The sequence below is a fragment of the Gossypium hirsutum genome, chromosome D07, assembly GCF_007990345.1.
Source record: "Gossypium hirsutum isolate 1008001.06 chromosome D07, Gossypium_hirsutum_v2.1, whole genome shotgun sequence".
Classification (NCBI taxonomy): domain Eukaryota; kingdom Viridiplantae; phylum Streptophyta; class Magnoliopsida; order Malvales; family Malvaceae; genus Gossypium; species Gossypium hirsutum.
In genome coordinates, this window is record NC_053443.1 from 48,397,757 (window position 1) to 48,404,282 (window position 6,526).

Consider the following 6,526-nt stretch of genomic DNA (forward strand, 5'->3'; position numbering starts at 1 on the left):
TGAAAAAGAATGAAGTATTCCAAGAATAAGCAAATATAAACAGTATAAAGACTAGGTGCCCCAGATATCGCAGCTTGAACTTCTCTGTACAAACTTTCTAAAGACCATTCTGAGTTTGACGTGTGTTTAGGAGATCTACAGTACTCTGTCGATACCCCAAGATGTCACGTACCCCTTCCTGCTAATTCAGGCATAGCAAGATCACCGCATGCCCCATTCTAACCAAAATTCGAGCCGCCCTTTTCGGGTTTTCAACTCAAATCCCCTTTGGTCTAAGGCGCCCCTTTGCTGGTTTTCACCTTAGCCTCTCCATTTTTACTTCTTCATTTTCACTTTTCATTTTTTCCGTTTTTATTTTTTTTTTCACATCTCTTTTTTTTTCCCTTTTTTTTATTCAAAGTTCCCTTTGCGGGCTTTTACCCTGGTCCTCTCCTTCTTTAAGCGAAGCATTTCTTAACTGATTCTGAGTTTACAGGATTAGACAAGTTTTTACTATCTGTCTCACTCAAAATCAGAGCTCCTCCAAAAAAGGTCTTCTTTACAATATAAAGACATTCCCAATTTGGCACTCATTTTTCTCTAAATCCTTTTGTAGAGGAATGATCTTTTTCAATACCAGGTCTCCCTCGTAAAATTCTGTAGGACGAACCCCTTTTTTGTTGTAAGCTCGCATCATCCGTTTTTGGTACATCTGGCCATGACGAATAGCTTTTAGCCTATTTCCTTCAATTAAGTTCAACTGATCTTATTGAGATTGGATCTTCATCCTACTTCAGCTCAGCCAATACCCGAAGAGAAAGAATTTTACTTCAATGGAAAAACCGTGATAAGCTAAAGAGAAAGACATTGCCCCGGTAGAGGGTTTTTTTTGTTTTTGTTTTTTTGTTTTCTTCTTTTTTTTTGCATTGAATTTGCATTCATAGTATTAGGCAAGTCCTGGTCATCTTTTTCAATCAGAATCAATATTCTTCCCGATAAGGTCTTCCTCATAAGATCTTCTACTTCAATTAGGATGAAATCCAACAAGAATACAGAAAAATGGCAACTTGACTTCAACGGGATAAGCCAGAGAAGAAGGTATTGCCCCAACAAAGAATTCTAACTGCATCATTCATGATATGAATCTTGAACATACTGCAAATTTTTAACGTTGTGCTGTTGCTCAAATTACAATATCAGTACTTAACTCGGGCACGTCCTGGTATGACCATGCGATAACATCTTTGAACCCTTAAGGTAATTCAACAAGGTCTTACTTTGTCTCTCCGGTTATGTATGTTCCCTCAAGGTTACAATCTCCATTGTCTCCCCATGAGGTAAATTTGTTTCTCTTCCTGTTCTACCATCCTCAACAAGTTTGGAGATAAGCTACAATCTATGTCATCTTCAAAGTGATGAGATCCCTCTAAACACATGTCTTATTCAAAAGGAAATTCTAAATCTGTAGCAATGTCATTCATGTCATTGATATCTGGGGGACCATAATAAATACCAAAGAATATACAAAAGAATATATAAATTTATCTGTACAATATGATTATGAATGAATGAATGATGTGGAAGAAAATCCAAAAGAATGAAAGAATAACTATTCAGACAGACTGAAAGAATATTGGTTCAAAAATGATCGCAAGGATGCATTTCATTAAAATAACGACATTTAGACATGAGCCTAATTCACAAAGGAATTCTTATTGCCTCTAGGCTGAAAGCAACAAGTGTGTTTTGAACATTACTCTAAGCAAGCTCTAAATACTATAGAGATTTCTTCTACAATCCGATTATTTAGGACACTCCCAAGTTTATAAGGGTGGATATCTAACAAGGTCCCTTTTCAATTGTCCTCAAATATGGTATTGATGTGAACGCCTCTCAACACTTCTTCACACATCACATTAACCCCATTATCAAATGTGATTGGGTAGCGAATTTTCTGTACTCGATGAATTTTCAAATTTGACAATGTCCATATTGATGAACCTTTCAACCAATTTCTTGAAAGCGGTGCAATTTTCTATCGAATGCCCCGCAATTCCTGCATGGTATTCACACTGAGCATTTGCATTATACCATTTAGGAAATGGGGGCAACATTGGTTTTAAATAGAAGGGAGACACCACATGTGCATTAAATAGGCTTTGATATAGCTCGCTATATGACATCGGTATAGGCGTGAACTGAGGTCCTTCCGTATTTATCTTCGTGTAAGATTCTCGCTTTAAAGGGATCTGTCGGCTGGTGATTTTTGTCTTTGGCCGGCCTACAGTGACTGGTTTTGAGTGACCCTTGTTATATCTGCCTACATTATCCCCATTACTCCCCTTCTTCCTTGGGGCCTTTAAAGTATTGATTTGAGAGTTCCACTCTCGCCCCTTCCATTTGTAACGATCTTCAAACTGTTTTAGGAACTCCACCCTCGTCTGTTCTATTTCTGCTTGATCATCAATGACAATAGGATTAGTTGAATCGCCTATCGACTTGGAACCTGAGCCAATTTGGAAATTCACCGGTGTCGAGGTGCTGGTCTGATATTGGGGTCGGATGTTAACAATTACCCCTTGTGGATATGCATTTGGTTGTGCTTGGGTATTTGTTGGGGTGAAGCCTGACAGATATGTAGAGTCCTCATTATTATCCCTAAAGTGGGCCACTGGGGTCTTTCCTCTTTCTAACCCTTTAGCCAATAACTGGGTTACCTGGCTCATTATATTTCTTTGAAATTCTAACAACTGATCTCTCATATCTTGCTGAAATTTGGTCAATTGCTCCTGTATCTGCACTTGCATTTGCTCTAATTTCTCCAAACTTTGGTCCATTTCTCTAGTCTTTGCTTGAATGCCGTGAGGATGTTGGTTTTCCAAATTAACTGAAATAATTTTACTCAATTAGGCTTTTTTGGTGGATTTTAGTGCATATGATGCAATGTAATGCAAATGCATGAGATGAATGCCAAAAGAGACGTTGATTCTGATTCAATTACATTTAGAAAACTTTACTAGAAGACAAATTTCTTTACATAAAGCGGATATATATACGACTTTGCCCTCATACTCCAGGCGAAGACATCTTCTCCTTCTTCATCTCGATGCTAAGATAAATCTTGCAAATTCTTCAAGAAGGGTATCTCTTCTACCTCCTTTTTGCTTGATCCTGGTTATGATCCAACGTCTGCCTATCCCCGTAATGCTCCTCAACATCTTTAAGGGAATTGGAATGTTAGAAACTCTTGAATAATCAACTTGACCTTGAGGCACGAAGTAAAGTCATGTATTCCTCCATCACCCTTCTTGCGTTTCTCGGAATATATTCAGGCAGCCGTATTATCTTCCACTTTATCAAGAAACCCATTTCCCACGATAAACTTTCTGTCTAGCAACCGAATACGAACCAATGCCTCTTTATAATGGAATGCCATGTAATTGTAATGCCATGCAATCAGAGTAAAACACAAAAATTCAGTAACAATTAAGTACAATACAACCAAGAAATAGTAAAAACTCCTAATTTAGGTATCTACTAAGGTTCAAAGTAATTCTACCTAGGGTGGATTCCTAAGGTTCACTATATGAGGTTTTGGCTTCTAGAGCAAGGGTACTCGAACCAGCAGATTCCTCGATCCTCACTCATTATAGGCTCATATGGACCAAGTTCGGTTCAGGGAAATACATTTCCCTATGGCTGCACGGAGATGAAAATCTCACGAAGACATAGGTACAGATGTATTCCGAAAGCGATCCACTATCCTGCACGGAGGTGAAATCCTCACGAAGGACTAGTTTCTCACTCCCACTTAAAGGGGTAAACTCATCCATGCAATGTAAAATGCAAACAAGCTAACAGCCTTAAGCTAATCAAGAAAATATATCACAATGAAACACCAATGAATGCAAAAGGGAAATCATGGTTTTAAAAAAAAATCTTTAATTCTCGACAAAAAGATACCAAATAATCAATTTATGGCTCGACTCTCATAGGTCCCTAGCGGAGTCGCCAAGCTGTCGAAACCATTTTTTTGAAAACACAAATATTTGGGTTGTCGACTTTAAAAACAAAAATTGGAGTCGCCACCGATCCTTTATTAAGGTGTGATCGGCTAACCAAAAAAAAACAATTCTGGTCTGCAAAATTTGAGAAAACAGGTTCGGGAGTCATTACGCACGAGGAAGGGTTAGCACCCTCGTAACGCCCAAAAATCGGTACCAAATTTGATTATTTTATGTCTTGATGTCGAAAATTTAAAAAGATTTTAAATAGAAATTTTTAACCCGTGAATGGATTTAAAAAGATAAAACATTCTCATTTCAAAGAAATAAAACACCACACCCAGTAAGTTAGGGCACAATATTTTAAATCTTCAAAATACCGAATATCGCTTTTTGTTTTAGAAATTCTTATTTCGAGATAACGAAATGTCACGACCAGTAAGTTAGGACCCGACATTTTGAATTCCCGAGAATAAGCTTTTATTTGAAAATTGCAAATTTATTGTGAAATAAATACTTAGCTTGCTAAATTCATCGAAAAAAATGATCACGATCCAGTAAGTTAGGACACGATCTTTCTCGAGAATCATGATTGCCAAATATTAAAATTTAAAAACGATTTTAATGATTTGACGAAACCAAAAGATATTTTCTTTAAAAATATGCTAAAATGTTAATGCATAACATGAAACCATTACCTTAATTTAAATTATGTGTACACGTATTCACAAAATAAAATATGATATATAAGTAAATTTTAAAGATATGTATATGCATATATGAAAACATGTATGAAAGTTATGAAAATAAATTATAAAATATGGATAGGTATATAAACATATAAGTAAAATATATTAATAAATTATGAAAACGTGTATATATATATAAGAAAAATGCAAAAAATATATTTATAACAACTTTGAATAGTGTGTACTTACATATTATAAAAAATGTATATAAATTTGCATTATAAAATACGAAAAAAAACTATATGAATATTATAAAGTATAAATATAGATACGTAATAAAACTAAGAAGAATAAAGTAATAATAAAATATATAAGTTATGCATATGTATTTAAAACCATTTAAAATATATTCATATATATATATATTTATATAATAAGATACATATTGGTATGGAAATAATCGTGATAATAATAAATGCTAACAATAATACAGTAATAATAATACAATTTAACAGTATTTAAAATATATATATATAAAATGATAAATTAAGGATTAATTTGAAAATAAACAGAGTTTAAAGGCTGAATTTAAAGATATAAAGCACTAAAAAGGACTAAATTAAAACGCACGCAACAGGCGGAGGATTAAAAGGGAAATTAATTCCATCTTCCAAAACGCTGTGCAACAACACGAACCAAATTGAAACAGTAGTAAAATATTTTGCGAAATTTAAAAAAATAAATAAATAAAAGAAACAATTTTAAAGCACTGCAAAAACAAAAGGGATCAATTGCACAAATTATCCATTTTAAGAATGCCCTATAAAAGCCAATTTTAAAACCCTAAAATCATTTTTCTTCTGCCTTTTGATAGATGCGCCGCAACTCCCCTCTTTCTCTGCCGTTCCAATTCCATTTCGAATCGGCCACAACGACGGCGGCGACACCTCGACGGCGCGCCACCACCGGTAAGAACTTTTCCTCTTCTTCTTTGCTTCGTTTATTTGTTTAAAAAAAACAAGAGAGAAAATAAAAAAGAACAAAACAGTAAAGGAAAAGAAAAACGAAACTAACTAAGTACCTTCAAAATTGTTTTTTTCCTTTGTTTTTTTATTTTCAATATTCTCTTCAATACAATCTTTTTGATTCTTGATTTTTATTTTTTTCCTTCAATATTTTCTTTACAATATTTGTCTAACCCCCTCTCTTACAAAAATTGATTGACTTTTATAGCCAATCTTTACCGGAAAGCACCCACTCCAATTTCCCCCCGCTTATTTTGCTTTATATTCGATCCTATAATGTTGTTTCTGGTTTGTTGCAGGTGAAGAACGTGCATGGTGGGTGTGGGGAATTGCTGAACGTGGGTGGAAACCGTTGCCATGACGTGGGCAGTTGCTGCGGCGCTGATTTGCTTCAATCTGTTTAGGGTTTCTGCTATACCCTGTGCTTTTTTGGGCTAACAGGCTAGGGCTAGCAATTTGGGCCTTATTAGGCCGAATTTGGGCTGTAATATGGACTCCTACTTAGCTTTATTTCAAATTGGGTTTTAATGGGCCCGGGCAAAATTGGGTATTACAGCTGCCCCTCTTTGCTCGTTGTCGTGTAACGGGAATAGAGCAAAGACTTTAAAAATGACCAATTTTGCCCGGTCATGCTGGACCTTGGTGCTCTTCTTCTTCTTTAAATAGCTTCATTCCTTCCTACTGCATCTTCAGAGGTATAGGAACTAGTGCTTCAATCCACTCTACTGCAATGTCGGGGAGATAGGATTACTTTCTTCTGTCTGCTCCACAACTGTTTAGGGAGATAAGATCTAAAATCTTCAATCTATTCCACTACTGCTCTTTTGGG

The 6,526-nt window shown here is 35.5% G+C and overlaps 1 long non-coding RNA gene across 1 annotated transcript; it reads left to right on the forward strand.

Moving 5' to 3' along the window:
* Nucleotides 1-5,285: 5,285 nt before the first annotated feature.
* On the forward strand, nt 5,286-6,240 carry LOC121219509 (uncharacterized). The gene is made up of 2 exons (XR_005916311.1): nt 5,286-5,640; nt 5,997-6,240. It is a non-coding gene; the product is annotated as an uncharacterized lncRNA (long non-coding RNA).
* The last annotated feature ends 286 nt before the right edge of the window (nt 6,241-6,526 follow it).